We start from the raw sequence: 26578 nt of genomic DNA, 5'->3' as shown, positions 1-26578 counted from the left end.
GAAAAGGGTACCTGATCCTATGAAGTGGGGAAGGGTGAGAGGACTGTGCAAATACAAACAGGTTTGTAGCTAGAGGAGGAAGAGGAGGGAGCCCCGCACAACATCCACTCCACACTCTTAAGTTAAATGTGTTGGCTGCCATCGACCATGACATTCTGGAGGACAAAAACTGTGTCGTGTTCATCTGTCTCTCCCACAACGTTCAGCACAGCGCTTTCCTTTCAGCCACTCTCACTAAATATTTAATTGAATCCCAGGTGAAACTCTATTATAAGCGCATTCCTAGAAACCTCCACCCTTAGGGCCTTGCATTTAATTCTCTTACTATCTGGGCCCACATTTATTAAAGTTTGATGTTATGTTTAGAGGTGTGACGAGCATGGAAGCTGGCTTCTTTAGTTAATTTCCAGTTAGCTAAATGGTGGCAATATAGTCAGAGAGTTAATATTCTTATTCAAATTGGCCTGTTTTCCCCTTTTTTTTTTCAGCCTGAATATTTCCATATATCACTAAGGGATTTTGAGACTAAAACTAGTATTTACGGAGCTACTAACAATGTAAAAAAAAAAAAAAAAAAAACAAAAAAGGAACCATAGGAGACTTGAAAAAGTTAAGGGGGAAAAATTATTACAGAGTACAATATATGGCAACCCTTAGTAATTTTATTTAGCCAGCATGCTGAGTTTTAAGTTTGAATTATAACACCCTTAGCTATACACTACTCATTCACAATTCACAGTCTCACCCCTGCTCATACAAATATATTGCCAGCCTACCTGAGAAGTACTTAAATTTGCTAATGAAGAGTTATCCGAAAACACAAGAACAGTCCAGATGGCCAGCTTGAGTTTAGTTTTATTATGACCTAAATATACGCACACACACACAACATATATGTTCACATGAATATACATATATTCACCCCAATTACCCAAATCACCAGATCGCTCTTGTTTACTTAAAAAGTAACAGCATGACAGTGGTAATCATATTGCAAAAGATAAATGTATCAAACCAACACCATTGTACACCTTAAACTTATACAATGTTACATGTCAATTACAACTTAATAAATTAATAAACATTAAATTAAAAGATAACAGCATGTATGTGAAAGTCTCAGTGATTTTTCCTATTCATCCATTGAGAATGGAAAGATTAATTTTTCAAGCACTCAGTTACCTAATGTTCTTTAGTCCCTTCAATAAATCTTTGCATCTCCAAAGGGAGTTATACATGTGATGACCTATAATGCTATTCATCTTGCTATGATCATCCTTATCATTAATCTTCTAGTAAGGCATAGATTGCTGAAAGGAATACTCCAAAATGACTGATGACAGCACCGTAGCGCTCAAAGACAGAGAATGTATCTATGCGTGCAACCCGGTAGTAAAAAGCACATTTTCATACTCCCATACCACAGTCTCTGATCTACAGACTAACTTATCTATAGTATAGCAACAACTTACAGGAAAGCAATGTGTCAGAAGCTGTTAAGAGAGAGAATGAAAAAAAAATGTGTAAAGAAAAAGAAAGCAAAATACATTCCTCGTTAATTCATATGGGAATTGGAATATAAGGAGTGTTAGTTTCTTCTTTCCGATTGCATTATTTTCAACATTAGCAAATTTTGTTTCTTTGCCACTTTCTTCAATAAATCACTCTGGTACCAGAGAAAAGCAGTGTTTGGTCTGTGAAGGTGAGAGAAAACAGCAATAAAAATATAGTCTGTCAACTGTTGATTTCTACTGATAGAGGTGTACCACTAAAATAACTTGTTCTAAATGGTATTAAACTCCTCATAAATAAAGGCTAGGAAAAACAGGATACAGTCATCAGTTGTGCATGCTTTTTACTAAATATCTTATTTTAGACTTTCTAACTGAAGAACATTTGAATGCATTAGATCAAGATAAATGTTGGAAAGCTGACTTATAAAAAAAAATGAACTAAACATAATTTATTAGCAGACTATTCTTTGGAAGGTGTCCCAGAGTCATCCATGAGTAAAGAAAAGGGATATAAAATAGAACTAATAGTTGTACTAATGAGAAAAATCAGGTTCTATTGCCACCATTTAGCTTTGACATATTAGAATTTAAGGGAATATAACTAAATTAAGAGATCTGTAAGAACTAATAGGAAAAATATTAAATTTGTGTTTTTAAGTCATCTTTATACTCTCCTATTTGTCCTGTATTATGGAATTACTCTGTATGTCATACTTTTGAAAAAATGAATGGACCATTTTTTATTTATCCTTAATCCAAGGACTAAACGTTATAGTTGGGAAGCTCACAAATCCTTTTATTATTTTAACTGGGAAATATCCCCCTTGTTAAATGGTGGAGGGAATGGAATTTTTTCCTAAAAATATTTTTTGAATGGGAATATCAGATTTAAATAGTTTAGATGTACTCCTTCCAGAGGCAGACGACATTGTTCAGTGACTTCTGTAAAGCCATTTTGAAAATGACCCATGGTCCTGAACTGTGTAGTAGAGTACCAGATAGTTACAACTCTTTGTTAGCACTCCCTCCGCCACACTTTTCATAATCATCTGCGAACAATGCTTATCTATCTATTTTCCCGTATCCTCTTCTGTCATGTTACTCTAGAGCCAACCCAAGGTGTATGCTATCTTTTCCCTCGGAGTTCTTGATGAATGATTCTAACTGCTCCACAGCTTTCCCATCTCCTCTGAGCATCCACCAAACCACCAGAAGTCTGACTGCCATATTATAGCATTTGCTACCAAACTGAGCTTGAGTTACTCAAATCATTCTGTTTTTCACAGTAAGAAAAGCAATACAGTAATCAGGTGACAAAGTACTATCTAAAAGCAAAGCTCAAAATATTTATGGATAATTTGGTGAACTACTCGATCAGTTACGAAATGCAGGTCCTATGGTGAACTGGATTTTGTCCCTTTATGGACTTGGCTTGTAGATCTAGTTTTTGAGTGATCTGTCTTTAATCTCTAAACTATTTGTTTCACTAATGTTCATGAGGTGGTTTGGTTCACTGAAGCTTAAACATTCAAGAGACCAAAAAATGCTATTATTTTATATTTAGCTGTCCACTTTGGCACAGTGTGTTTAAGTCCAAGAATCATCTCTTTAAACACTATCCATTCATCTAACATGTAAAGGAAATACTTTAATTCTTTATATTAGTTACTGAGGACTACCACTTGTCAAATACATTCCTGCAGTTAAATAATAAAAAGCCAGAGTACTTGAGTGAAAAAAGCATTTCTCTAAGCTAAGAAAATGGCCACTTGAAATATTTATGCCTTACTTTTCCTGTCGGTAAAGCGGATAAAGTTACAAGTGATCTTTCTACTTGCACATGGTGACTTAATGATGACAAAAAACGTTTAAAACATCTCAGGAGAAAATTCAAGTCCTTACAAAGGTTGAACAAATTCAAGTTAGGCAGCACAAACCCCCTAAAAGGCCATATGAAATTGGACTTATAAAGAAAGAATGGTTGAGATCTTTTTTCTTCCTCTCCAAGAATAATTTCTTACTTTTCCAATTCAGTAATAAGTCTTCTGTTTGTTCTGTGTTCTTGATATTCCACAAAAAGTCATTTCAATTTTGGCAATATAGTCACTGAATCCAAAAATGGACTGTTCATTTGGATTTTATTTTCTCTGCAAATATTATAAAATTACATTTACTCTCTCTTCTACACATTTAATGCCAATGTTTATAAAATTGGTGCAGTATAGGCCACATTAAAATCTCTTTTGTCTCTGTGAAATTCTCCATAACTAAATTGAAATCTTACTATTTTCCACAGCACAGTATGTCCTTTGCCTGAAGAGGAAAGAATAGACAGTTGTGATAGACAAAAACTTAGGAAGGAATTTCTACTTCGTAAACCCTTTTTCTTTCTGGTCCATCTGTTGTAGGTTTGATGAGGGAGGGGGCTTCTCATTATCAATCAATGTCTGAACAAGTATTTCTTATGTTAATGACTATTGAGGTCCAGTGAAATTAATGCTGAATGAATACAAATGAAAAGTTCTTCTATATGTAATATTACACATGGATATTTTAGTCTACCTTATATAGCTTTATATAACACATGTCATGAATTGACAGAAGCCTCTGTGGACAGAAATAGTATTCTTAAAATGTCTTACATATTGGCAGAGGTGTTGATCCAAAATATGAAAGTGTTTGCAAAGGCTCATTAGCAAAGCCTTAATACCTCTTGCTGTGCATGCATCTGTATTCTAAAAGAAATCTACCTATGACTTCAAAGAGACTGTGTTGGGTAAATAAGTGTATGCAAAGTAAGTGTGAAGCTCATCTTTTTTTGTATATGAAGGAAAAGAAAGGAAGGGAGAAAAATTATTGGCAAGAGGAATAGTAAGGATGATTGATATTTGAGAAAAAGGCTCAAGAAGTTTTATCAGTAGGAGAAATTTTTAACAAAGCTGAAAATGTGTTACCAGCTATGGAACGGCTATAAGAGGAGTTAAATTGCAAGATATCCTGTCTGATCCAATTTTCCTAACTGTTGTGGGGGGATGGGGGAGGAAGGTTGTGCAAGATCTCCAGCTTCTCTTCGTTTGTTTTTTGTTTGTTTGTTTGTTTGTTTTTAATTTAGACAAGCCCCAAAAACACAAACTGGAAACGAGTGTTAAACAGTAATTCTGTCCTCTGAGTAACAGCCTGCATATTACAAACATTATCAGACATTCTAAAGACAGCTTTCTAAAGGCTTGTATACACTTTATATTCTAAAAACACATTCACAAGAACTTGTTCAACAGCACTGAGCGTCTCTAATGTGAAAGGCTCTAAGGGTATAAATATGAATATGACAGAGCCTTGAGATCCCAGTTTATTGGTGTCTTTCTAGAATGCAAACACATTAATACAGTATGATGTTATAAAAATTATAGTAGACTAATAAACATGGAAGAGAGAGAAAGGAATGGCCTCTTTCTCCCCCATGTGCAAAGGATATGGAGATAGGCTTTAGGACGGCACTTTTAAGCTGAGTCTTTAAGAGGGACTCAGAGTTCACCTGATGAAGGGAGGAAGAGAGTGTAAGAAATCAGAGTCCATCTTAAAATGAATACTGTGCTGTGGACTGCGAATGGGCTTCTATTCCAAACTCTCTCATTTATAGCCAAAGATTCATTGGTTAATACAGATTAAAAGTTGCCCCTCACATTGTTGCCTGGAAAACACTCTCAGACTCTATTATGGTTGGTTCTTGCCAATACACAATTAATAACTGTACCCAGGGGTGCCTGGGTGGCTCAGTCGTTAAGCGTCTGCCTTTGGTTCAGGTCATGATTCCCAGGGTCCTGGGATAGAGCCCCGCATTGGGCTCCCTGCTCTGTGGGAAGCCTGCTTTTCCCCCTCCCACTCCCCCCGCACTCCCCCTGCTCATGTTCCCTCTCTTGCTGTCTCTCTCCCTGTCAAATAAATAAATAAAATCTTTAAAAAATAATAATAATAGGGGTGCCTGGGTAGCTCAGTCGTTGAGCATCTGCCTTTGGCTCGGGTCATGATCCCAGGGTCCTGGGATCGAGCCCCACATCGGGCTCACTGCTCAGTGGGAAGCCTGCTTCTCCCTCTCCCACTCCCCCTGCTTGTGTTCCCTCTCTCATTGTCTCTCTGTCAAATAAATAAATAAAAATCTTTAAAAAAAATAATAAGAACCGTACCCAGATTCACTGACAGTGTGTTTAGTTTTAGGTGTCTCAGCATCACGTCTCTCTGGGAGAGCAAGAAAGCAAGAGTTCAGTTGCTGGACTTTTGCATTGCAGGCACTCTCCAAGCCTAAGGAAGACTTAGTAGGAAGACACTAATATTTTCCCAATTCAGCATTTCACTCCAGGCCTTCCACTTTTACTGTTGTTAAATTTCTACTGGAACAACATAATGCCCAGCTACAGATTTTTTTTTTTTTAATTCTCAAGCTCTTTCTCCATTTTAAATATGTATCAGGTTCTTCTAGTGCCCTTACTAGTTTTGTCATAATATAATCTCTTTCCTCCAGGTAAGTAAAATAATTCACCACAATGTAGAGCTCAGCAGCTGGGTCAGAAGTAAGGTTACCCACTGACACCTCATTGTGCCACCTGCAATCACACCTTTGGGTCCATTGCCACTTAGACAGAGGGTGGGAGTAGATATGTGAACCTCTTTGCAGTGCCTCACAGTGAATTTAGAAAAAAACAACACAGTGTGTGGTTGCTCGAAGAAAGTGTTGGAAAGATATCTGTTCATCAATCAAACGCAATCATGTCTTAAGGGAGCCTCATAGACAGGATGGCATCAAGCGCCAAATCCGGCCCGAGGGTAAAATATGGAGACAGAGTTCAATTTCCCTGATATCCAAAAGCTTAAACGTACAGCAGCTGAAATCATTTGAACAATATTCTTATTTTGAAATGCTTTTCTTATTATTAAACTAATTCTAGCATAATTACATTCAATATAACAATTCTATTATTAAATTTTACATCGCATTATTAGTAACAGAAAAAAGAACACTCGTGAAATATTTAAAAAGCCAAAATTAAAAATCAAAATCACCTATTACCTAACATCCAAGAGATAACTAGTTTTATGATTTTGATTCTATTTTTCCAATTATTTTATAATTACATATATTTAAAATTGAGATCAAAGTGTATATATTGCTTTATAGTCACACACACTCCCTTAAGACCTTTAGTTCTTCTCCAGTCTTTTTCCATACATCTTAATCATAACAGTATTTGTTAGTATTTCTGGTAAATTTTTTCACTAATTTTGTACACATTTTTATTGTTTTTATATAGGCACAATGATTCTGATTTTAATGGCTGTCTCAAATTCCACCACATTAATAAACCTATATTAAGTATATTTAGATGATATCAAGGTTTAATTATTCTAAGTGTGCTATCTTGAAATGTCTTTGTCTTTAAAAGCCTTATTCTTTCTGTAGTCCATTAAATCATAAATCTATTGCAGCTACCTGGCTCCACAGTGGCCACAGAACATAGTAAATTTGAGTAAGTTGCAAGTGGAATAATGTCCTCATCAGCTTCCCAGGTCAGAGAAACACTATATAAATACAATGTAGCAAACCTATACAGACAAGGTTAAAGTCACCTCACCATGAGTGCCTGGAAAACAGTAGCAATATGATGCTCAATTTTTTTTTTCAGCCATCATAATTGCATGTTCCATAGATAACTATCAGTAATTAAAGAGGCAAAGATCCCAGCCATGCTATGGCCTCCGAAGAGTAGCAGTTGCTGCAGTATCCATGGCTGTCAACTAAAGTTATCACGGATCATAATATTCAAATAAAATATGTCTACACTTCTCTTTATTCTTAATCCTACATGGTTTGCTATTGACCTAAGAAATTCTTAGAATATCTAGAGTTTCTTGAGACTATGATCAAAACTTGTTTTTACTAGTTTGTTTACAGGACAGATGGCTTTTTTTTTTCAATGGCATGTTGATATTCTAAACTAAAACAGGTGTGAAAAGAGTATCTGTCCTTTAGCCTGACCACCCAAATTAAGTAGCACCGTCTTCTAATATGAAGGGACACGTATATACTATGATCACATACGTACATAACAATCATATTCCACTATAGTAAGGGTGTATAATTTTCTTCCCTCCACAGATAAAAATTAGAGCCAAACATGCTTGGATCATGGTTTCATGTAATCGTGCTCTTTGATAAAAATAGACATGAATAATGAATACTAAATAGGAAGCTGACTATATGAACAAGAAAGAAAATGCATGCCTCATTTCAAAGAAGCCAGTCACTAGCATTAATAGCAAGCCACAGGATTAAGCTCATTAAAACATTTGCCTAAAGGAGAAATCTAATTTATTTCTTGTATTTCTTCATGTTGTATGATTAATAGAAAGCATGGAGGTGGATTTTGTGATCTGGATCATGATTTTAAACTGCGCAGAGAACACTTTTATATAGTTATATAGTTATATATATATATATATATATATATATATATATATATATATATATATATATATAAAACACCACCAAAATTAAGTTCAATTGATGGTATTCCAGACTTGAAATTTTATTGTGGAAAAGTCACTCTTTGCTCTTTTTTAACCTTTCATCAGGTCACTGAGAGAAATTCTATACTCTCACAGGTTATCTGTGACAGAGAGAACTGTGTATTTGGGTAATAGGTTTTGTCTGTGAGCTCCTCTAGCAGGCATTGAGCAAGCAGGGGCCAAAATGGCATCTTTGTATCCTTAAAACTTTATACTCTTGCCTGGTGCAATGGTAGGACTCCTACTACTGAATGGCTTCACATCTAAGCTTCTTTTGCTATTTCTAACCAAGGCTAGTGGTGTCCTTATCTGTGCTGTCTCCCAGATTAAAATTCCTGGATTCAGGGTTCTCCCTCACTTCCAGCCTAAATATCTGTTGATTTGCTTTCTCAACATGTTTCCTCTCAGTTCCCGGGGGGAGACACTGTCTTCACTCAGAGCTTTGTAACTTTTCTGGGATATTTCAACAGTTCTCATTTGGTCTCCATTCTTCTAGGCCCTCTCTCCAATTCATTCTCCAGAGTTACCTAATAAATCACAAGCAAGCCACTTAAACACCCCCTGTGAGTACAAACTGATGCCAAGGTGAGTTCCAAACATCCCACCATCCCAAATGCACAGTCCCATGAAGATCAAATAACCTTATCATTCTCACAGTGAAATTTTTAGTTTTCTTCATACATATATCAGTCATGCTTCAGAATCTATATATTCCAGCCCTTCTGCATAGAATATACTTCTCCTTTTCCACAAAAGAACTTCTACTCATCCCTTCAGATTTATTTCCCATGTCACCCCTTCTGTGAAGACCACCACGATTGCCTTAGGTTACATGCTGCCAGTAGAGCCGTACTGTACTAAGCCATTCTGCCTGGGTCTGGATACTGATTGTCGCATTGGCAAGTCACTTAACCAGTCTGGGCCCCAATTGTCTCATCCAAGAAGTAGAGATGGTAAAGGTAGTTATTTCATAGGCTTTTGCAATGGTCATATGAGTTAATTAATACATATACAGTAAAGCACTTTGGTCTTAGTAATTGCTTGATAACTTTTAACTATTTTTATATAGTATAATTCACTCCTGTCTTGATGTTCTTACATATTCTTCAACTATAGAACTTATCCCATTATGCTATAACTTTTTATATCTGTCTCTACCTCTAGATGGAGAGCCACTTAGTTTGTAGACTGACTTATTCATCTCTTTAAACTATCAGAGCGCTGAACCAGGTTCTGAGCATATAGTACTTAGTGAATGTGAAATGAAAAAAATGTATGAATGAATGAATGAACAAATGAATGAATGAACTCAGGTAAATAATATGCCAAAGCTGTTTCTGTATGACTCTATTATACAAATCAAAGTAGATTCAGTCTATCAGCCAATTCTATGGATGAAATAAAATATAGGAAACTTTTTTGTGTGCCTTACCTCAAAAGCAGCCCTTTTAGTTATGGTGCAACCTTCCCATTGACAAGGAAAAGCTGTCGGTCCTATTAAATTATTCTTTTTTCTTTTGTTACCTGTTCAGTTCACATTTGATTTTTGCATATGCTGTTTGATTCCATATTTTTTGTCGCAGGTTAGACATCTAATTCAGCATAAGAAGAAATCGTTGTAATTAACTTTGATGGTTACTAAGAAATAATGTATTCTTTGTGTTCTCAGGGAGGAGGTTTGCTTCATTTACTCTTTTCTCTTGATAAATGCTGTTTTTAATGCCTTTGAGGTGATAAAGAGACTGAAGGATGGGGGGATATCTGGATACTTTCTTCTCTGGGTCACTTTGCATAAAGACTTCTTTACAGCCATGTTCCCTTGATTTATGTACATATTGTATGTGCTGTAGCAGCAATTATAGAGCTATTCCTGCCATTTAACCTGCATCATTCTGAGTGGCCATTCACTGGCCACTTAACATCTATTACTTTGGTAGCCTAATATCCAGATAGAATGAAGATTCAAAAGGATAAAACTCCCAACAGGCTTGTTTACTTTGGTAGGTAATGGTGTGTGTGTGCTGTCTTAACTTGCATTATCCAAAATTACCTGTTTTTTTATCTTAACAGAACTAGGGCATATTTGTCTTTTCCCTACAGTGTTTTCCTAACTTAGGAATCAGACAACAGGAAGAAACAAAAGTGCTGTCCTCTACGTGCTTTTTTTAGGGAAGGTCTCATTGTTTCAGTCTTTTGTAGCCTTCCAAACACAACATTAACCATATTTGATAGGAACAATTTTTCATAATTTCTGAAGGTTGACAAACTGAGGCCAATACAAATGAAAATACCTGTGAAATTACTAAATCTGTCTAACAAAACCAGTTTAATGTTCTCCACTTGTCATATGTAATTGGTAACTGATTCATAGAACCGTTGACTTTTAAGCTATAAAAGATCAGAGACTGGCTCATCCAACCAATTTTAAGTTCCTTCTTTCTTCATTAGGAGTTCCTTTCTTCTCATTCCTCACTCAGTACCTTTAGTTCAGATGCTCATCATTTCTTCCCATCTCTTCTTCATCAGCCTCCCTGCTGCTGCCTCAGCACCCCATGGTCTAGCCACTCCTCACCTGTCAGAGTTGCTTTCTTTGACACTTTGACCACACCACTTTTCTTATGCCTTGGTGACTTCTCAGCATCAATGTTGCAAAAATCTCCTCATCTCAAGCCTCAGAGCACTCCCAGAAAGATCATTAGACTTCCCTTTTCTCTTTCAACCTCCCATCACTTGCCTGTCATCCAAATTTCCTCAAAGTCCCTCTCATAGTTAGTTAGTTTCTGGGCTTTTCCCCAAGTACCATTTTGCAGATAGGAATTCCTTTTCTCTAGGCTAGTTATGCAGTTTCTTCCCTATTTGTTCAGAAAGCCAGTTATTGCAGTACAATCTTCTCAGATAATCTATCTCGGTCCTTCTTTGCTTTGAACACTCCTTGAACGTTTTTGCTTCTCTTTTTTCACCCTCCCAAGTTGTATTTCCTTTTAATACACCCATTTATTTTATTGAATGAAATTCCTTGCTTTCATTGAATATGTGTATCAGATTGTAGTTTCATGTACTTTAGGTTTATTGTATTGTCTCCATCATACATGTCAATATGTTCTAGTTAGTAATTGCCAAGTAACTGCCACAATACTTAGTGGCTTAAAACAGCAACCATTTGATTATATCTTATGAATTCCACATGACAAAAATTTGAGAAAAGCTCAGCTAAGTGATTCTTCTCCACATAGTGACAACTAGGATAATTTTTTTGGTGTCCATTTGGTGGGTGGGTAGGTTTCAAGGGTCCAAGATAGCACTTTATACATGTGTCAGGCATCAGGAATGGCTAAAATGTTGGGCTCAGTTGGAACTGTTGACCAGAAAGCCTATATGCGACTTCACCCTGGCAGTCTTATGGTAGTTAATCCTCTTATGTGGCAGTCAAGGCTTTTGGAGAGAGTGTTCCAAGAGCTTCAAGTAGAAATGGCAACATTTCTTAGCACCTAGCCTTAGAATTTCCAAAACATCCATTCTGCAGCCTCTCTTGGTTAAGCAAATCATTAAGACTAGCTTAGAATAAAGGTGAGTAAAATTAGATTCAACCTCTTGATGGGAAGTATAGCATAGAATTTGTAGTCATCAGATGTGGGGGTGTGTCTGTATTTGATAAATGATTTTTAATTACAATAATGATTTTCTGATTTTAGGAAACAATAATGAAAATGTACAAATTGTATTAATTGTACATAAAATGCATGCTAAGTCAATAAAGTATTCAAACTTTAAAAAAAACATGTCCATACTTTACTACCCTTCCGTAACAGGCTCAGCAATTTATTTCTTCTTATTTATTTATTTATTTGTTTATTTATTAGCTAGAGAGACTACAGTCTTCTTAGGAACAGTGTATATTTCATTTTTTATATCCCTAGCAACTGTTTCAGAGCTTGGTACATGGTAACATCTCAGTAAAGTTTTGTTGAATTGAATTGAATTAGTCTTGGATTTTGAGGCTGACATGGGCAATTATTGACTTCTCTGAATGTGTTGTAAAGGAGGATGAAACGTAGCAAGAAAATCCTGCCTGATCAAGGGTAAATCCAGCAGGAGATGCTGGTATATATGCCAATTAATACAGCTCCAGGAACACAGGTGATGGAATAAGGAACTCTCCTCCATCTTCCTTCATGCAGTAGAATGCTCAAAGGATCATCCATTTAACATGTCTCTGCCCAAATTACTGGATAAGTTGGAGAGCACACATTTTGGGTTACTTCTGATAAGCTTTGGTTATTTTGGTGGGGGGGCAGATGAAATGATTTTATGATGTATCTTTCTCATTGGAGAAAAAACAAGCTAATAAGAGTCAGTAGTAAGAAACAAATATCTTCTTTCAATTCACAGTTTTTAGTGTAACAAAATAAATTAAAACATCGTTTTAATCTTGGATAGAATTTGCTCCTTTAAGTTGTGATCTTGTGTTTCTCTGTTAATTTCAAATTTTAAGAATTTTTGGCTGATGAAACTGTTATATAAGCAGAGGCACCATTGTTCATTGTGTAATGTGAGAATCAGATGCTCTGCTGCAATTCTCTTGTCATGTCACTGACAGAGAGTTCCAGAATTTTGATTGGAAAGATGGGTATATTTTGTAATTTGTCTTAATCCTGAGACAATTTTATGAGTGTTGTTTCAAATTAGTTACTAAGTTTATTTCTATTTTTTTCTGCATGTATTAGAAAAAAAAATCACCTCTTGCTTCCAAAAGTCCTGTTTGTCTCTGCTATTAGGATAACATGTTTAAAAATTCTTTTAAACAATCATTAGGATTTTACATCATCTTTTCTAATTTTATTAATATTAGTTGACAATGCTTGGTTAAAGCCAATTTAGACAACTGAACTATAAAAATATGCTATATATTTCCATGACATGCTTTCCAAAGACTTAGCTGTTCCTGTTTTGCAGACTTAAAAACTAAAGCATGAGATGCTAGAGTAATTCACCAAATGACCAAGGTCATTTAAGACAATAGCAGACCTGGAAAGATTATTACTATTTCATGATCATTCTGTCCTTTTCTAGATCTTTCGAGCTCTGTTGTCCTTCTTTAAATACCTTTTTTTTTTTAAATATTCATGGACTTAATAGGCTTTTACATTTACTATATTAAGTTTATATAGTCTTTCCGTGGGAGATTCTTTATTTTACTAGTATTTGTTTTAATTGCCAGCTATTTCTATATTCCTTGTATTTATTTATTTATTTTCCTTATTAAAAATTATTTCTTTACGTGCATTCATTCAAACTTCACGTACATGTAGTGTTTATTTCCAATTTCACACCCCTTCCCTCCCTCTCCCAAGAATTTGGAAGTAATTTGATTTTCTGCTGATTCTTTCCTTCCATTTGGCAACCATTTTATTTCACTGTTTTTGAAGTGATGCAGTAAAAGAAAAATGGCTGCCTTTTGTTTATTTCCTTGTACATTAACATGATGACATCATCAAAGATATTAGCTAGAATGTACATATCTTTAAAAACCTAGAGGCACACTATAATACATGAGCACTCTGTTTCCCTTTTTCTTTTAATGCCCCAAGGTTTTGTAGCTTTAGCGTAGCTCTTGTGTGCAGAGGAAAAAAATGAACATGAGCATTTTGGAACAAATGCATTAAAATGGTGGCATTTAAAAGATATCTGAATAGTTTTCAATGTTAAGAAAAGCCCACCAAAAGGCATTTATTTAAGTCATAAAACATTCTAAATCAATGTTAACCCAACAAAAAAATATTGTAAAGAACGATGTTAGGTCATTGTATTTAGGGGACTGGGCTATTTAGCTACACTTGCCTCGTCTGGCTTAAAATTATTTCTAAAAAATTTCAATTGACACCAAAAATTTTAAGTTGTAATTGTTTCCAGAAAATAATTTCTTATTAATGGAAGGCTTAAGCAGGTATATGTTTACTATTTTTAAGATTACTGAATTATTTACAAATACTATTAAAATGTACTGTATGTCTATACAGAAAATTTATTTTCTGGTAGTCATTTATGATGCTTCAGTCTTTTCCTTCTGTGCTCTTTGTTGCACTTTGCATGTATTTGTCATAAAATTTCAACTGAGATTAACAAACAACAAGCTTTCAATTACCAATTCAACGTAGACAGATTATTAAAGAGATAAGAAATCGATTGTTTTTTCATCAAGTTCCGATAACCAAAGAGCTTTTTCATTTGGAAATCCACAATCCATTTTCGAATGTGAAGAAATAATTTTAGGCAATTATTTAATTATTAAAAAACATTTTTAGAATGATAATCTGACAATACATATATGTGCATATGTAGACACGTATGTACATACACACACATGTGTGTGTAGATATTAATTTAATATCTATAGAGCAGAAAATTCTTAAGTCAGCTCTGAAACTACTTGTTAACACTGAAATCAGATAAGGTAAACCATATGCTTTATTGAGGTTAGTTGTCTAGAATAAGTTACTGCAATTTTAAGAATTAATATGAACCACATGTCCTTTAGATCTTTAAATTGAAATCTTCATTGTTCTTTTAAGTCAGCTGTTCTAGGAATGTGTCATCTTTTGAGAAGATAAATTAATCACCTACCTCATTCATATACATCAATAAGAGACTCACCCTCTTATCTACTTTATCAAAAGTAATTAGAATAACTATTTTTATTCATATATAGTATCTACTAGTGATTGAGATTTTTCATTGAGGAGATTTTGAGGGAAACAGCCACTTATCCTTTTAGAAAATAACCTCCTCCAAGAAAAAGAAACCCCAGCAATCTAAAGGTTAAAACATACTGTCAAATCATTCAGTTGAGCAAGGCTCTTTAATAACATTTATACAAAAGTACTTTCAGAAAGCAGAAGGTAGAAAACCGCTTTTTGCTAGTTCCCTTTCCTTAAATTATTATTCAGCCTCTTATTAAAATAAAATCTAGTTAACTTCTTTTGAATGCCTGCTCAAACGTTTTCCATAATAATAATAATAAAAAAAATCTTGTGAAAGGATTTCCATAAGTCGGGCTGCATTAATGACTTAGAGCAGCTTCATAATCTGTTATTCCTTCCTCCTAGCAGACCTCAGCTGATAAAAATATCCATAGACACAGTGAAGTCAGTGGCATGCCTGGCTTTCTCAGACAAAACTCCCATGTGATCACATATAGGCAGCCTCAGTGAGGCTGATGCCGTGCAGCAAGCAGTAGGTAATGAGTCTTTGTGCAGAGTGAAGCTCTTGTCGCTGAACAATAAAGCATACGGTACCAGCAATAAAACACAGGGCTGGCAAATTTAAGAAGATTCCGCTGAACCAGGAAGAACAGTGCCTTCGGTGATGCTGACACATATTATAAAATGATAATCTATTTATTTCGGATTCTAATTGATAAAGAGTACAAGGACTAAGACTACAGCTATTTGAACAGGTCAGTGATTTTATAAATTACTCCAACACTTCCTTGTGTTTGATTGGATTTAAATTAGGATGGGCTAATGTGTGTTTTCCCTTAAACAAAAACTTTGCAAGATATTTGCAGTGTGTAATATGAAGGATGCACTTGAATTGACCCAGTGTGATTAAATTGTTGCTGTAGTCAGATGTGATAGAGAAATGTTTATATGATTATAGTGAACTGAAAAGTTATTTATCCTATTTAAAAATTTATGGGTAAGAAAAAAATGCATCCAATGATTTCTAATCTTTTATATATGCAGAAATAATATAAATCAGCATACTACTAATAAATAACTCAAATAAAAAGCTCCAAATTTATTTTTCCAGGGCTAAAAAATCCTGTGTTGCAATAGTTTACATGTCTTATAAATTGATGATATATCATTCAGATTTTATTGATGTCTCTCTGTACACTGCAAGAGTAAGGTTTGGCATATTTAATTATTTAAATGAAAAAAATTTAAATAAGAAAATTTTGAAACGTTAATAATGATAATATTAGAACAATGCATTTTGTATTTAACTATAATAATATATATCTATACTAGTTGGTTGTGTCCCTTTTATTTTTCATTTTATGTATCTTTTGATAGGTGGAAAATACTTCATAAAGCCTTTTATTTTATAGATATTCACTCACTAATGGAGAAAAACAAATTAGCTTAATTTTCAAAGGAAGAATGGTTAATTTTGTGATGATCCATATATCCATTGATTTACCATTTAGAAAAGAATGTGTGCCTTCATGTATATTTATAAAAATATGTACACATATGACCTTCTGTATCTAGAAAATAACCACTTCTTTGGTTTATGAGCAATAGAGAAGTTTATGTTTTAAATAGAGAGATTGCTGTGTGTAGGAAGACAAGGGAAGAAATAACTCTAGCAAATAATAGCACAACACTGAACATCTTTGCCAAAGACAGACAAGCATTACTGCTACATGAATCTTTAAATTTCAACACATAGTTTAACTTTGCTCTACATTTTTACTGCTGTATTGTTTGAAAGGCATCTTGGGAGCTAAATTCTTAACAATTAATTTCTTGGACACCATTTAGGATGATCGTCTTTAAGACACTAGGGCACATTTAACATTTTATAGAATTACCATAGTGACTTCATGTATTTGTACAGTAACTAAAAGATACTTATGCTTGTAAAATGCTGTTTAAACCACCACCACCACCACAACACAAAATACCCCATGTCCCTGATTATGCAGGCAATATCTATGCCAATGGGAGAGAAAATAGCTATGTTTCAAAAACAAGAGAAGTTAATGAAATTTTTAAATTGGTTTTCCACATGTATTTAAATGAAGTATTTGACTATTTGGGTTTCCTTGGTTACCATAGTTGCTGCTGACAGCTTCTTTTGGTGGGGAGGGGTGGAAAGCAGGAATCTGTTTAAAACAAAGAGTTAAAAACACTTATCCATTAATAGACACGGGGTCTGTGATGCAGGCAGCCCAGAGAAGTCCATGCCCACTCCCCAACGCCCGTTCCATCCCTCCGGTGATTCAGGTATTCGGGAACTGCAGTTCCACACTTCCTTACCCAGCATTCCGTTTCAGCTGCTGGAGGGCTGCCTGAGCCTTATGCAAATGAGACCAGCTCTGAGGCTTTGACTGCAGAAGCGAGGGCGGTGGGGGGGGAGTGGGGGGGGGGCAGAAAGGAGTTCAAAGGTCACAGGGCCGGTGGAAGGCTGGATCAGTTGCCTGAAAGAAATGCACTGGGCTTCCCTGCAGCAGTGTTTTGCAGCAGTTAAATGAAGTGTGCTTTATTTCTCAGAGTGAAGATTTTACAGCGTGTGTGCCGTAGTCGTTTAAAGTGCACGCAGGTACGGTGACAGATTTCATGATGCGCCTAATTTTATTTCTATAAAAGACACTGATGAGGACTGGCTATTTTAATTCATTGTGGAAATTGGCAGGGTGTTCTCAGTTTTCAGCTTCCCTTAACTAGTTTATTAAATCTTCTTAATGTTTTTTTCAATTTGAGAAACATGGGTGTTTTGTTCCAATGGAATAATTTCATGTGAGGAAAACATTGAATTTGGGCTTCTAAATAATTCTATTTTTTTGGAAAGTTTTTGAAGGCAGAGAGATGTCTGGGTTGAGACATCTAGATAAATAAATATCAAGACATAACTTTTACGGGATTTTCACATTTTTAAAAAATGTATTTTTAATTAGACCTGGGTTCATAGCCTAAGATTCTTGTGAGGTATCTGGAATTAAATAATGGAATTCTTTTGTTCATATCCCACAAGACATCATAAAGACAGTTTTAATAAGTTGTATTTTCATTTCATTTTAAGAGAGGGTTTCAATTTTGGTGGTGTTCATTCTATATTTTATTGCTAAGCGCTGCATCAAAGAAAGAATTTCTTATTGGGGGTTATATTTTTTAAATGCTTCTTTAATTTTTCTAGTTGTTACTGATTTTCTTTGGGACTTTTTAGACAATGACATTTTGAACTCAACATGTTCAACTTCCTATGACTTTTCCTTTCAGTTAAGTCTGGATTGTAAAGTGATCCTCATAAATGTCACAGGCAGGACAAAAGTCTTCTTTTTCCATGCACTAAATATCACACTTTGGTAAAATGTGTGATGACATCATAGTAAAGTCTGACCTGTACAAACAAATGTGTACTCACGTTTATTGTTCATACTGCTTTTTTATTTCCAAAACGTATTTTTAAATAAACTTAATTAAAGCAGCATGATCAGACTACGTTTATCCATATCATTAAAAATTTTAAATCTATCAATTCAGCAGTAAAAATGTTGATGGGGAAAAAATGTTACCTAATTTGCATCAAGTGTGCATCTGTCTATATTACAGGTTGTATGTGTATGAAAATTTATGTTGGAAAGATGAAGAGACAAAATAATGTTTAGTCATGAAATTACTGCTTTATGCTTTTTTATTTGCATAAGATTTTAAAATGAATTCTACGAAGCTTACATACAAAGAGCTAATACATATTTAGATAAACTTAATTACTTTCTCTGCACTGAAAAGAGTGTTAATTTTATTATAACGATTAAGGCTTAGTAGTTTGGCAACAATATCTTTTCTTTAAAAATGGGGGGTGGGGTGGATAGAGGGTGGACCAAAACAGGAGGATAGCTGTTTAAAACAGTGAAGGACAGTTATTTCAAATATTTATGAAATCCCCTTGTGGTAGTTATTTAGGGCCAGATTCTTACCATTTATCACTTTCTGGGGACATTATGACATTTATCCTGGATCCTGAGATTAATTTAGGAAAAGAAATTCATGTTTTGTGTAAGTTTTTTAAAAATGCAAAAACTGCCATTTTTTTCTAAACTCTTTTCTCTTTTGAAACTTTCAGTAATGACTGCAGCTAAAGGGTTATATTTTAAATAATTTTCCTTCTTATGTGGAATGGAATATGCTGTCCTCTGGCCCAAACAACGTATTTGTAGACTTTTGTTTTACATATATATTAATTGTGTGTGTGTGTGTGTGTGTGTATAATTATATATCATGAAATAAATATGTATAAGTAATTTTCATATATGTTATATATTATAATATATATGATATATATTATATATATACACAGCCAAATAAAATCTTTCTTATGGTCAACCATATTTAATTGAACAATTTTGAAACACAAAAATTTTTATTTTACTTTTACCTCAGGTCATGCCCATAGTTTGGGTCTTCTAACCTCTGTGTGTGTTCTAGGCAGAGCATAGTGAGGAGGAAAGAGCCCAGCTTAAAATTCATTTAGGCAGTGCAATACTGTTAACTTTTAAATGCAACTAGGACCAGGTAGCACATTCTGAATATTGAAATAAAAACAGTATGGGCCAAAGAGGAAAGCCTGTGATGGTTCTTGGAGAAAACCTGGTAATAGGCAAATATGAAATAAAGAGAATTGTGCTTCCGTAAGCCACAAGAGAGCTATATATGTCCTGCAGCAAATTTATGGCTTTGAATATCCTGGATAATTTATGTCTCTATGCAAATTCAGTCAAAACTTTGAAGTCTTTTTTGCATTAGCTTGAGCACACTACTTCCATACAAATCTCAGCAGCGTGGACATTGTAGGTTCATGGACTGGATATTTAAGTGTATATAGAAAAATGTGCTTGTGTCAATGCAGGTCAAATCAAAATTGTAAAGTAGAAGAGTAAATAGAGTAATATAAAAACAAATCATTGAAGGATATGCAGTTAGTGTACTTGAAGAAACGGTGTTATATCAGATTTCAAAGGAATCTTTAATGATTTTTCAAAAATTAATTTCCTGCTTTCTGATTACCAGTCTGTCTTTGTCATCACTCAGAACTAGAGACCATATTGTAAGCTTGGAAAAGATTTTAGGGCAAATATGTTTTACTCAGTCTAGCAGTATGGAACATAGTCTAAAATCTACAAATAACTGTTGTCATCTTAAAATCATTTGTGTAAGTTTTAGGTTGTATTATCACTGTATATGTACTTCTCCTGAACTTCTGGTTCCTATAAATAAGAGCAAAATGATGTATAATATATAAAAGGCAAATGCTCAAAATAATTGAGTATTCAAAGCAATCACATTTCTTTCTTTCTTTTAACCTGGCATTTCTTAGGAAACAAGCAAAATAAATGATTGCATTTTTAGTCACCTATTCTGGAATTTAAATAGAATTATATTCATTTTATCAAAAAGTATAATAAGATTGTAAAGTGATTTTAAAGACTTATTCCATATTATTAGACACATGGCAATGCTATAGTAATACTTTGTCTAGAACAGTTGGAAAATAATCTGTACTAAATAAACCAATTTTCCAAATAGGTGAAGTTTATAACCTTAATGGCCAGTTTTTTTAAATATTAATTGCTTTCAGGGAAGCAAAATATAGAACATATCATTCTGCTTTGTTGAGCAAGTAGAAATCAGTTTAGGCTTTTCTTCATGGCATAAGAATCATTATTCCCACCATTACATTGGACTTACTGGAAAAGGTAAAACTGCTCCTCAACTGTTCCCCAACACCAAACAGTGTTGCTATTATATGTGTTTGGTATACAATTGTATATGCTTTTTATATATTTTATATGCTTTTTATAATTTTACTCTTTTCTCATGTTACTACTTGTTATTTTTTAATACAGTTAGTCATTGCTCTTTATCTGAGAATAATTTAAAAATCAAGTTAATGCACTCTGTTTTACATTAAATTCTAAATCTTTTAGGCTTTGGCAGGCAAAGGGAGAGAGATAAACATCCCTCCATACTTTAACTATATACTGAACTTCTGGTACATGCACATACACAGTATTGTAAGCACAGGGACATAAAAAATAAAATTTATCTTAGTTTTTCTTACATTCAGGCTACTGAAAACCATATTTGAAGTCCAGTTTTTGTTATACAATGAGAATCTGGCATATTACGCCATCAATAGGAACTTGAAACTGCTTTGTTTAATAGGGAAATGAGGAATCTCTAACAGGTATACCAAAGAAAACACACAGACCAATTTGTGTGTGTGTGTGTGTGTGTGTGTGTGTGTGTGTGTGTGTGTGTGTGTGTGGCATTTGACTAAACATTGGTGCCATATACTTATTCTTACCAACTTTGGAGGTTGTGGTCTATTTCATTCTCAAATCCTGGGGCTCTGAGATTCACTACCTCCTACTACCATGCTAGTTAGGAAGAGCTGTTGCTTGAATAATCTTTTATCTTCATGCAAGTTTATGAATCCACATATTGATGCAGAAATGTATTTAGTCATCTGCGTGTGTGTGTGGGGGTGCATTTTCCCTAATCACATACAAAAAATGTAAGACAGCTGAGCCATCAATCTTCATTTCTTTGAAAATTCACTAATACAAGGTATGTGTTAAGATATACAAGGTAGCTAATGCCATGCTAGCAGGCCCGGGTTCTTAGTTCACAAGTTTATTATAAAAAACACTGCAGCATTCTTATGCAGTAATATCATCCTACAGGAGGGGGAAAACTTCTATTCAAAACAACTCACCAGGTTCTGACAATAACAAAGAACAACATGAGGTTGAGATTTGAGAAGGGAAATAAACTGAGTGCAGAAAAACATCATACGATTAAATTAAATGGTATCCCTGAAAATAAACAATGATTTCAAAATCACAAGTAGAGGGGAGGCCTCGGTACTTATTTTTTTTAATGTTCATTAAGCTCCAGTAATTGTTTACTGCCATCTTTATCTATAGCTAAATGGAAGTTAAAGTGAGTTCATGAGGTGTTAGTGTTTACATCTCATTATCTGCGGGTTCTCAGAGAAAGCAAAGGTAACCACAAATAGCGCTCTGCCAGAAACTGGTTTCTTGACCAACAGTGTCGCTTTAGCACGAAATGCATTGGTTCATTCTAAAGTGGTCACAGCTGTTGACGACAAGAGGCTTTGTATTTTACATGGTACATCTTTTGGTGCATGTGGGCAAGTTTTTTTTGAATGTTAACTGTTCTCAGACACTTTGGAGTTACTGTCATCCTTCCCATTTCCAGTAGGTCAATAGGTGGTCTCATACACTGTGAAGGGCTTTGAAGATGTGAAGGAATGTTGGTTCCATGAACTTAGTGTCAAAAGATATTCTGTAAGAATGAAACCTAGTCCAAAGTATTGGAGGGAGGGGGAGCTTCCTATTCTGGTCTTCTTTTGCTTGTTAGCATCTTAAAGAGCCTGAGAACTAGACCTCAACAAACCTGGGTAATTTTGTTTAATACAATAGTGCCTTATAAATTTAGGGCAATTCATGAACAACCAAACAACCAGGAAAATATTATGTTGTTTTCTTGATAGGTAAATGCCTTCACTATGTAGTTCCTTGGGTATGTGAGTTCAAAGTATGAAGAAGAGTGTGAAGAAGCTGAATAGGTTAGGAGCTAAGGTTTAAATTCCAACCCTGTGTCACTTCCAAGACATGGTCTGCTGCTTAGAATCCATGTGGCCTTGGACATGATACTTGGATCTGTAAGCCTCATCTTCATCTGCACAGTGGGGTACATCATCTCTATGGTTTTTATGAACATGAAATGGCATATTGCATGCCTGGCACATAATAAGAACCTTAGAAAGGATAGCTAATATTTTTCATAGGAGTTGATTCCTTGGTGCTGATAAGGCAAGTTCAGCTTAAGCCTGTAGTTACAGAGACTTTTGATGAAACATCTTAGATTTCAGCAGATGAGGAAGAGACCTGTTTTCCAAAAATAGAAACTCATGAGCAGTTTATTGGAGGTCATACCTCCCTAGTACCATCTTCTATTCAGATGCGTCAAGTAGAGAAGGCAGTACCACAGTCATCAAAGTTCAAGCTATATGTGGCTTCATAGGTACCTTGAATCTTGCCAAGTGGAAGCACAATCTCCTTAAAAATCCTCACATACATTGTGGCAGTATGTACTTTCATGAGCTCTCACTTTATATGTTTTATTGCTTTAAAAATCCTCATCAATGTGCCTTTGCTCTACTTTTTTTCCAGTTCCATGTTGACTACAACTAAGGTGTTAGTCATTCATCTCTCCTCCATCCAGAGTTCCTGTCTCATCCACAGACTATGAACTTCTCAATTATAGAGAGCTCCTGGCACATAGTAGATGCCCAAGAAGTAGTTGCTCATCCAAGCTGTAATGCAGCATAAAGAGTCTGATTCTAACAAATGAGTTAAAAGGGCTAATTTCTCTGAATCATGAAACAATCTTTGTGTCACGGGTTTACTGTTTTAAAGTTCCTCCAGATCAGAAGGATGTTTAGAAATATTGTATCAATTGATGTTATCATAAAGTTTTTCAAAAGAAACTTAGTAGCATTCCTAGAAGGGCTTTTTGATATATGTACATGAATAACAAATGTTGGGTAAATTGGTGGGGAGGAGGATCATGACTCTGCTTTTGTAAAACTTGTTTGAATGATGGAACTTCTCTAAATAGTGAGTTTCCACCTTCTGAAAAAATTGTATGAGTTTGATGTGACTTCTGTTGTGAACCAGTTTTAATCTGTGCCAGTCAAACCTTCACTGAGACTTCAAAACCCAGGTATTTAATCTTATACTCTATATTATTTTTACTAATTACTCCTTAATGCAATTTTAGCTGCAGGTTGAAAACTTGTTCTGTGCCTTAGGTAGTAAAAATTTAGATCTTGCCTAAGGTGGTGATTCTTTTTTTTTTTTTTGTTAGTTCATTTTTCTTTTTTTTTTAATGTTATGTTAATCACCATACATTACATCATTAGTTTTTGATATAGTGTTTTCCATGATTCATTGTTTGAGTATAACACCCAGTGCTCCATGCAGTACGTGCCCTCCTTAATACCCATCACCAGGCTGACCCATCCCCCCACCCCCTCCCCTTTAGAACCCTCAGTTTGTTTCTCAGAGTCCATAGTCTCTCATGGTTCATCTCCCCCTCCGATTTCCCTCCCTTCATTTTTCCCTTCCTGCTATCTTCTTCTTCTTCTTCTTTTTTTTTTTTTTTAACATATAATGTATTATTTGTTTCAGAGGTACAGGTCTGTGATTCAACAGTCTTACACAATTCACAGCGCTCACCATAGCACATACCCTACCCAATGTCTGTCACCCAGCCACCCCATCCCTCCCACCCCCCGGTGGTGATTCATTTTAAAGAATGCCCAAAGTACCTTTTTCTACTTATTCCAATTTTTTAAATCTCCTTTATTTTTTGCACAGTGTCTTTGGCAGGATCACAGTGCTTGGATGGGTATGGTCTTAAAGCGTGGCCGTATATTACCCTGATGTCCACTTTAGAGTACTTTATGAGGAAAATGTTTTCAAGGTTTCTTTCCCTTTGGACTATTCTGATGATTCTTCTGAAGTAAAAGGATATCATATCCCTTAAATACCCTTTGATCTACACTGGCTAGTCTACTTTATTATTTAATCAGAAGCTTTCTAAAAGACTGAAGAGAAACTTCTTAAGTGCTAGGGAGAAAAAAAAATGTTGTCTTTCAGTGTTACTGTAATAATTCTAAATTCTTCTACGTATGTGAGGTCTTTTTTCCCCCCTTAATGCAGTAAGTCTTGCTATTCATCCAAGGAATTAGGCTAAGTACTGTTCTTTAGTCTTAATAGCAAGCACATAAAATAAATTTTTCATTGGCATTTTTCTTAGAGTAGGAAAAATAGGCTTACAATGGACACTTGATCAATTTTCAATAGTTTTAAAAGCCTAATCATGTTCTTGGTTAGTTTTCTCTGCTCTTGCTATGTAAAAGAGTTAAAGTGGAAGTTAACTTTAGGGAAGGACTTGGGCTTCTAGTTCACATGTATTCTAGGATGCCATCTTGCCAAATACCAACTAGTGATCAATGTTTAGGGTTAAGAGGCATTTAAAAAACAAGTTCTGTCTTTCTTATATTGGTACTAATCTTAATGGCAGGTAATGTGGAAAGCTTCTTGGGGTCCCCCCAACCAGAGAGGGTCATAAAGAACACTTTTTCCATTAGTAATGGTGGAGGAGCCTTTCATCAGCAAGGTCTTTATCAGCAAAGTGTAAGTCAATTTAGCCCTTGGCATTTGCATACAGTAAGGGAAGTGGGTATGGACAATTAAGAGGCACCCACCTTTGATAGAGGCCATGGCTATTATCATTTACTGCCAGGTAGTGGGAAATGCATTGCATCAGAGCCTATTTTTACCAGTTATGTCTGCCCCTTATTTTAACAGAAGTGGAAATTGAGACCCAAGGAGGTAATCCTCTTACTTAAAATTAGGCCACTTGTTAGTAGCTGATCCAGGATTAGACTCCAAATTGATGACCATTCATTTACTGAGCAAGCAGTGAAGTATATATTCAGTCCCTGAGGAACCTTACGGTCAAGTGTGAGAAAATGGCAGGTAAGCTAGCAATTACGATACAGTTTGATAAGTACCACGTGCTGTGAATGCAGAGAAGTCACTTAACCTGCAGTGTAGTGCTGGTCATGGAATACTTTTCAGAGAAAGTTTGGATCAGATCTCTTGGGAAGGTGATCTAGATTTCTGAAATCTCGGTTTCCTTTGTTAAAATTACCTTGCAGGATTGGGAGAACAATCGAATAGAGAGAATAGGTACAAAGGGGCTAGCCATAGTAGGTGCTCACTAAAAGCTAACTGGTATTATAAATGGAACAAGGCAGTCTACCTTTTAGGAAAGACAGATGATGTTTGGGGGAAATTGTAATGCAACCTAGAACCATTCACCAAGCTGCAAAGTTCCAGAGGAAGTCAGTTTGGAGTAGTTTTAGAGTAGTAGGTGGTAGCCAAGAGAACAGTGAAGAAAAGAACCCCGAAAATTGGTATGGAATGTCCCCTTGAGATTCAGTAGGCCCCTTAGCACAGATGGCAGGAGGAACTGAGAGACCTGGAAGGACCCCTGCCCTCGGAAGTGGATGACCCTGGTGGTAAAAGCGATAGGAGGCAACAGATTCTCAAACTTCTTTGATACCTTGAACTAATGTGTTCACAATGAATCATTTCTCCAGGTTCTGCATAACCACCGAAGCTGGAGAAATGTTATAAATCACCAGAGGAGAGGTCCTTAACCACGGAGTCCATGGGTAGATGGCATGCATTTGTGCTTATGTGCACTTTTTTTCTGGGGAAAGCATTCATTTCTTTCATCAAATTCGCAAGCTACAAATCAGCAAGCTGCAAACATTTTGAGATCCAAAGCACATAAAATAACTCAGACCTTTAACTCAAGGTCACAGGCAACTCTGGCACGAGAAATTCATACATAATTGGGGAACCCTGCAATCATTTCTCCAACAAAAATATTCATTAGACAGGAGTGCCCCCAGGGTTCTTGGCTTAAGCCGGCACCTGGGCAAGAGAGGTGTATTTGGCCAACTTGCGCTTCCCAGATTGGCAAGCCACCAGCAGCATTTTTCACATTGGTGGTGCCCCATGGAAACACCTTGCAGGATTTTACCTTGTGAAGTCATTGCCAAATCCCTATCCTCTTGGCGGCAGATATGTTCATTTCTTGCCAAATGGG

The 26578-nt window shown here is 35.4% G+C and overlaps 1 protein-coding gene across 2 annotated transcripts in view; it reads left to right on the top strand.

The window, feature by feature from the left end:
* The window catches only part of CSRNP3 (cysteine and serine rich nuclear protein 3), a 172341-nt gene that overhangs the window by 70695 nt on the left and 75068 nt on the right, over positions 1–26578 (top strand). Inside the window, exons 1-2 of one of the 2 annotated variants that reach the window (XM_088022133.1) lie at positions 17331–17385; positions 26382–26399. The exons of the other annotated variant lie outside the window; for it this stretch is intronic. The gene's annotated coding sequence lies outside the window, so the exon portion shown is untranslated. Of the gene's footprint in view, positions 1–17330; positions 17386–26381; positions 26400–26578 lie in introns of those variants that run through there. 2 annotated transcript variants of the gene reach the window in all.

The sequence above is a fragment of the Eumetopias jubatus genome, unplaced genomic scaffold, assembly GCF_037043125.1.
Source record: "Eumetopias jubatus isolate StellerSeaLion01/CBP00866 unplaced genomic scaffold, mEumJub1_p1.0 scaffold_3, whole genome shotgun sequence".
Taxonomy (NCBI): domain Eukaryota; kingdom Metazoa; phylum Chordata; class Mammalia; order Carnivora; family Otariidae; genus Eumetopias; species Eumetopias jubatus.
Note: the sequence above shows the minus strand (reverse complement) of the source record. Positions and strands in the feature narration are given on the sequence as shown.